This window comes from Colobus angolensis, unplaced genomic scaffold, assembly GCF_000951035.1.
Source record: "Colobus angolensis palliatus isolate OR3802 unplaced genomic scaffold, Cang.pa_1.0 Scaffold273, whole genome shotgun sequence".
Classification (NCBI taxonomy): domain Eukaryota; kingdom Metazoa; phylum Chordata; class Mammalia; order Primates; family Cercopithecidae; genus Colobus; species Colobus angolensis.
The window spans coordinates 1,288,262-1,294,142 of NW_012115966.1; positions in this window are offsets into that span (position 1 = coordinate 1,288,262).

Here is a 5,881-nt window from a genome sequence, read left to right on the forward strand (position 1 = left end):
ATTACGCCTATATGAGTTAGCTAGAATAGGCAAATTTACAGTTACAGTTGCTAAAGTACATTAGAATTTTTTGGGGGGTGAGTTGGAGTTTCGCTCTTATTGCCCAGGCTGGAGGGCAGTGGCACAACCTCAGCTCACTGCAACCTCTGCCTCCTAGATTTAAGCGATTCTCCTGCCTCAGCCTCCCGAGGAGCTGGGATTATAGGTGCCCGCCACCATGCCTGGATCATTTTTTTTTTTTTTTGAGAAGGAGTCTTGCTCTGTCACCCAGGCTGGTGTGCAGTGGGAAGATTTCTGCTCACTGCAACCTCCACCTCCTAGATTTAAGCGATTCTCCTGCCTCAGCTTCCTGAGTAGCTGGGATTACAGGTGCCCGCCACCATGCCTGGATCATTTTTATACTTTTAGTAGAGACGGGGTTTCATCACGTTGCCCAGGCTGGTCTATGAACTCCTGACCTTAAGTGATCCACCCACCTTGGCCTTCCAAAGTGCTGAGGTTACAGGTGTGAGCCACCTAACCTGGCTACAATTTGCCTCCCTAACAAGTTCCTAGCTGTTGCTTCTGCTGCTGGCCTGAGGCCTATACTTTGAGAACCTTTGGACTCGATGATGTTTAAGCTCCCATCCAGAACTAACATTTTGTTCTATCCCATGCTCCTCTATTTCCCCTACACCCCCTGGAGTGTTTAGAGCCAAATATGAGAGGGCTGATGTTTTTACACCCAAGCTTGTGCCCCCTGTCATCAATGCAGAATAAATCTTTCAGCTGGCCCACAGAGACTGGTCACCCTGCCCACTGAGGGATTCTTGACCTCTCAGGGCAGATATTCCAATTTGAACTCCTCCTTCAGCTGGCTGACTACAGTGCCCGAATCCTCCAACAGTGGCTAATGCTGGTTTTCTTTTATGCTAAGCGTAGCTGGGCCTAATCCTAGCTAAATCCCAGGCAGGCCTGGTGTGTAGAGGACTGCCTTCAGAAGGGTTGGCAACAGCCCAGGGTACATCTCCGGGTCCCTCGACGTGGCCTAGTATCTGCCAAACACTTGCCCAAACACACATAAACACACATGTGCACACACATATTCACATGCACACACATGCACACAAACTTCCCCACGTACAGAGCACCCAGTCTTCAAGAAAACTAGTTTTACTTTGATGTACCTCTCGCCACACATTTGTTTCAGCTCCTCTCCTGCAGCCACAGTTTTATTTATCTTCTTGGCATGGGTTCTTAGGATACTTCCATTCAGACAACAGCAAAACCACTCAGCTCCACTGTTTTATGAAGTTTATCAAACAGCAAAATATCCAGCATCTTTGTCCAACGAATCTGGTGTGAATGTGCCCACAGAGCTGCTTTTCCCCAGACGTCCCAGGCACTGTGTGTGGTTACAAATAACCTCCCCTGTGAGGACCCTGCATGGTCCAGCGCTTGCCTGCTTCTTACTGCAAGGGGCCCCCAAAGCAGATGTAGGGCTTCCAGCCATCTCCCAAATAGGAAGACACAGACACAGATACTCCACACATGTGCATGCTCTGTGTGCACCCCACTAACAGAGCCCCCCTCCCCCACAGCAGGCTCGCCTCCCTCTACACCTCCACTCAACTGGCCTGGCATAGGGCTGTCCCAAAGACAGGAGCCACTTCTAAAATCATCAATGGGCGGGGCCGGTGGCTCACACCTGGATGGCGGATCACTGAAGGTCAGGAGTTCAAGACCAGCCTGGGCAACATAGTGAAACCCTGTCTCTACTAAAAATATAAAAATTAGCCAGGTGTGGTGGCACACATCTGTAATCCCAGCTACTTGGGAGGCTGAGGCATGAGAATTGCTTGAACCTGGGAGGCAGACGTTGCAGTGAGCTGAGATTGTACCACTGCACTCCGGCCTGGGTAACAGAGCAAGACTGTTTTGAAATAGAATAGAATAGAATAATCATCACTGCCTCAATCCTAAAGTTTGGGACCTATGTGGAGAGAGCCACCGCCCCACCCCATTAAAGCGTCCACGTGTTTCATAGCCTCCACAGGAAGAGTCAAGCAGCCACAGGCCTGGTCTTCCCCTCACTCCTCATCTCCCTTTCCCTCCTGCCAACATCCTGCTTGCTTCCCAGCAATCATCCCAATCCCACGGGTGGGCTCTCTCTCTCTAACCCCATTTGGGGTCTCTCAGCCTAGGCTAGGGGTGGCTCACGCTCTCTGAGGGACAGGAGAGCCAGCAGCCTGGCCCACTCTCACTCAGTACTTAGTATGCCCAGTGGTGTCCCAATCACAGGATTCCTGAGCCTGGAAAGTCTACCCTGAGCCCTCTATCCTCTGCTCCTTTAAAGAGATCCCCAAAGTCCAGAGAGTAGCCTGGGGCTTTGCAGATGTCCTGAGTTTTCAGTTCACAATACTGAATGAAGAACTTCTTCCTGCATAGAAATCTGCCTGAGAGGTTCATGATGTCCGCTGGAGACATGCTATCCCTCCCACTGATGCCAGTGTGGGGCCTCTGTGGCCCCTATTCTCTGAGCTGCTGGTCACCCACACGTATGCCCCCATCCCACCCGGATCTGGCAATAAGTCTGGTCATTACTTCCCTCTAATACCTCTTCCCTCCAGGCATCCTCTCCATTCTCTCGACCACATATCAGTGCAGGCCTTTGTCACCACACATCTGAACCAATCCCTTACCTGCTGAGTGTTTCCCCTTCTATGCCCCCTGGACACCTTGGGCAAGTTATTTACCCTCTCTGTGCCTCAGTTTTCTCATCTGTAAAATGGAGAAAATGGTACCTCCCTCCTAAGGAGTTTAAAATTAAATAAAATAATGTACTTAAAGGGCCTGGCCCCCGGTAAGTGTTCAATAAATATAAATTATCATTTACTGTCATTATTCTGGTCAAGCTACCAAAATTATCTTCCCAAAGCACAGCTCTCATTCTCCTGCTACATAACAATAGCAGCAGTAATAACACTCACACTTATCGAACACTTACTACAGGTCAGGCCCTGCCCCATGTGCTTTTCAACACTCTTCAATGGCTCCTCCTTGCCCAAAAGAAAGTTGGCTGCATTTTCTGCACCTGCCACATTTTCATCCCACCCTGTCTGTCTGTCTCTGCTGCTGTCATCTCTGCTACTCCTTCACAGAACCGCCTGCTGGAGGCACAAAGCTCCCTGTGCTGATGCCCCAGGCCACTTCCCAGGGTCAGCACCTGCCTGCCTCTCCATCTGTCCCCATTGCCCTGGCCCTTTGCGTTTTCTCAGGCTGCAGCTCACAGACCTCTGAGGATTCTCTGCGAGGGGGAATGGCCCTTTCGCTTCGTCCCAAAGGTCATACAGCTGGGACTCCAGCGATTGGTACTAACATGCTCATGACCACACAATGGTTTCCTTCTCTACCTAGAAGCGACCTGGGAGTACTCCAGCCCCTTCCTGCTCACATTTGCCCCTGAGCAAGGGCAGGCCGTCTCATGCTTATTAAATGTCTTGTATTTCTGGGTAATTGTTCATAGGTCCAAATCTTGCTTCCCCAGGAGAAAAAAAAATGTAGTAAGAAGGATCCACCTAGGCTGTGGAATGGAGGCACCTTTTTAGCCCCTTCATTCTGCTGAGCACAGTCTCTGCCCCACTGAATGCTCAGATCTCCTGAATGGCAGGAGGAAAGGAAGGCACAGTCCTTGTCCATCTGAGATGGCTCAAGGCAGCATGGGACTCTGGCAAAGGTGCAAGTCTACTAGGCCACCTGCCTGAGGTCCCTCCTGGTTCAGTCATTTAGGAAGAGTATGACACTTTGGACAGTTTGCTTAATTTCCTGAGTTCTGTATCCTTATCTGTAAAATTGAAATAATAATAGCTACCTCCTAACATAATTATATGAAATTTTAAAATGAGAGTGACCAGTTCAGACCTAACTTATGGTGGGCTCTCAACAACATCTCCCTTCTCTGTCATTCAGTTCAAGGTCTAAGGCCAGGGTTCCCTTTGGTGAGCTAACAGCAGAGCAAATACGGAATCCTAACGCACTTCTCATAGCTCTCCTCTGAAAAGCACAGAGAAAAGGTAAGTAGGTTTTCCTTCCTCTTCTCAGATGAACTGAAAGACCTGAAGGACCCCTGAGGTCAGCTCTCAGTACTGAGGGAGCCCTCCAGGAGTTTGCCTGCTATGACAGCCGAACAGCCAGGGTGTAGAGAAAGCCAGGGCACACTTTGGTCCAATTCTAGGATCTCTTCAGTCTTTCTCAGGATAGACAACATGACTGTCATTGCCCAGTAATTATTTGTGACAGTTGTGAACCTTTGACTCCTCTTAACCCATCAAGATAGCCACTCCTGACCCAATAATTAGCATTAGAACCTTGCCTTTGAAGTCAGACCACTTGGATTTGAATCCCAGCAGCACTTATCTGTGGTGGGATATGGGGGAGTTTCTGAACCAGTAGCCGGCCTCCAGGATAACCTTCAAGGGGCCTCACCTTGTATAATCCTCTCTCTCGTGCTAAAGTAGAGCTGGCCGGTGTGACCAGCAGACTATGGCAGCAGTACTGGTGAGTGAGTCAAGGCCAGGCCATAAACAGCACTGCAGCTTCCACTTTGCTCTCTTGGGCCATTTGCTGTGGGGGAAGCCAGCTACCAGGTGGTGGGGACACTCAGTCAGCCCTGGGGAGAGACTCACATGGAGAAGGATGGAGGCTTCCAGTCAACAGCCTATACCAACTTGCCAACCATGTGAGCAAGCCACCTTGCAAACAGGTCCTCCAAGCCCAGTCAAGCCTGCAGAATCATGTAGCCCAGCCAATATTTAACTTGCCGTCCTGAGAGACCTCAAGCCAGAACCACTCAGCCAAGCTGCTCCTGAATCCCTGACCCACAGTAACTACCTATTGTTGTTTTAATCACTGTGTTTTGGGTGATTTGTTATGCAGCATTAGACAACTAACACGCAGTCCAATCTCAGCTTCTTCATCTGTAAAATGAGAATATGAACACCAACTTTATAACACTGTAAAGATTAAATGAGATGGTGTTTTCCTGGCACATGGTAAGTGTTCTGTAAATAGCAGATTTTATCATTATTACCTACCCTCTACCTCTCCTTCCCTGGAGACTCCAGAGGAGTCTGGAAGCTGGGCAGAGGCCCTTCTACCCTCTTCTCTTGTTTTTCTTCCAGTTCCTTGTAAAGTTCAGGCCCAATCTCCCTCCTCTCTCTTCCTCTAGTGTAGGAGCAGACCCTGGGCTGGGGTAGATGCTTCTGTGTGACATGGTGAGGAGCTCCTTCCAGAACTCTGGAGTGGGTTTCACTCACATTTTTCAGGGTGTTCAGTGGTGTGTGTTTGCATTTCCTTTGAAAGGCTCCAAATGTGATAATTACATACTTATTAGCTCTGTAAAATAACAAATCTGGAATCTGCACTCTGGAACCAATGGATTTCCTGGTGAAATGAGTTCAAGGGGTGCCCTAGCCAGCATTCCCTGTAAGAGTCAAAATATGGCTACAAAAGGCCTCACAGACTGCACCGCCCTGCCCATGTCACTTGTCTCTGCCCCATCCATTCAATTCTCCACCTCATGACTCCCAGCAAACAAACGTGCTTTCTGTTCTTCTTCCTGGAGGTGTTCTTGTTTTTGTATTTTCTTAATGTATCCTGCTGGTGTGGGTCCTGGGTCCCCCCTTTAGAGTAGGGGTGCTTCCCTGGGCCTGGGGCTTCCTCCGTATCTTCCACTAGTGACTGGGTGCTTCAAGCTGTGCTTGGCAGACACTGCAGACCCAATGACTATAGTGCCATTCTCCCCACCACAGAGTTTAGAGTCTCTAGATTCTTGTGGACTTTGTCTCTCTTTTCCTACCCCAACCTCTCTTCTTTCTCCAGGCTCCAGGAATGTTCAACAAAT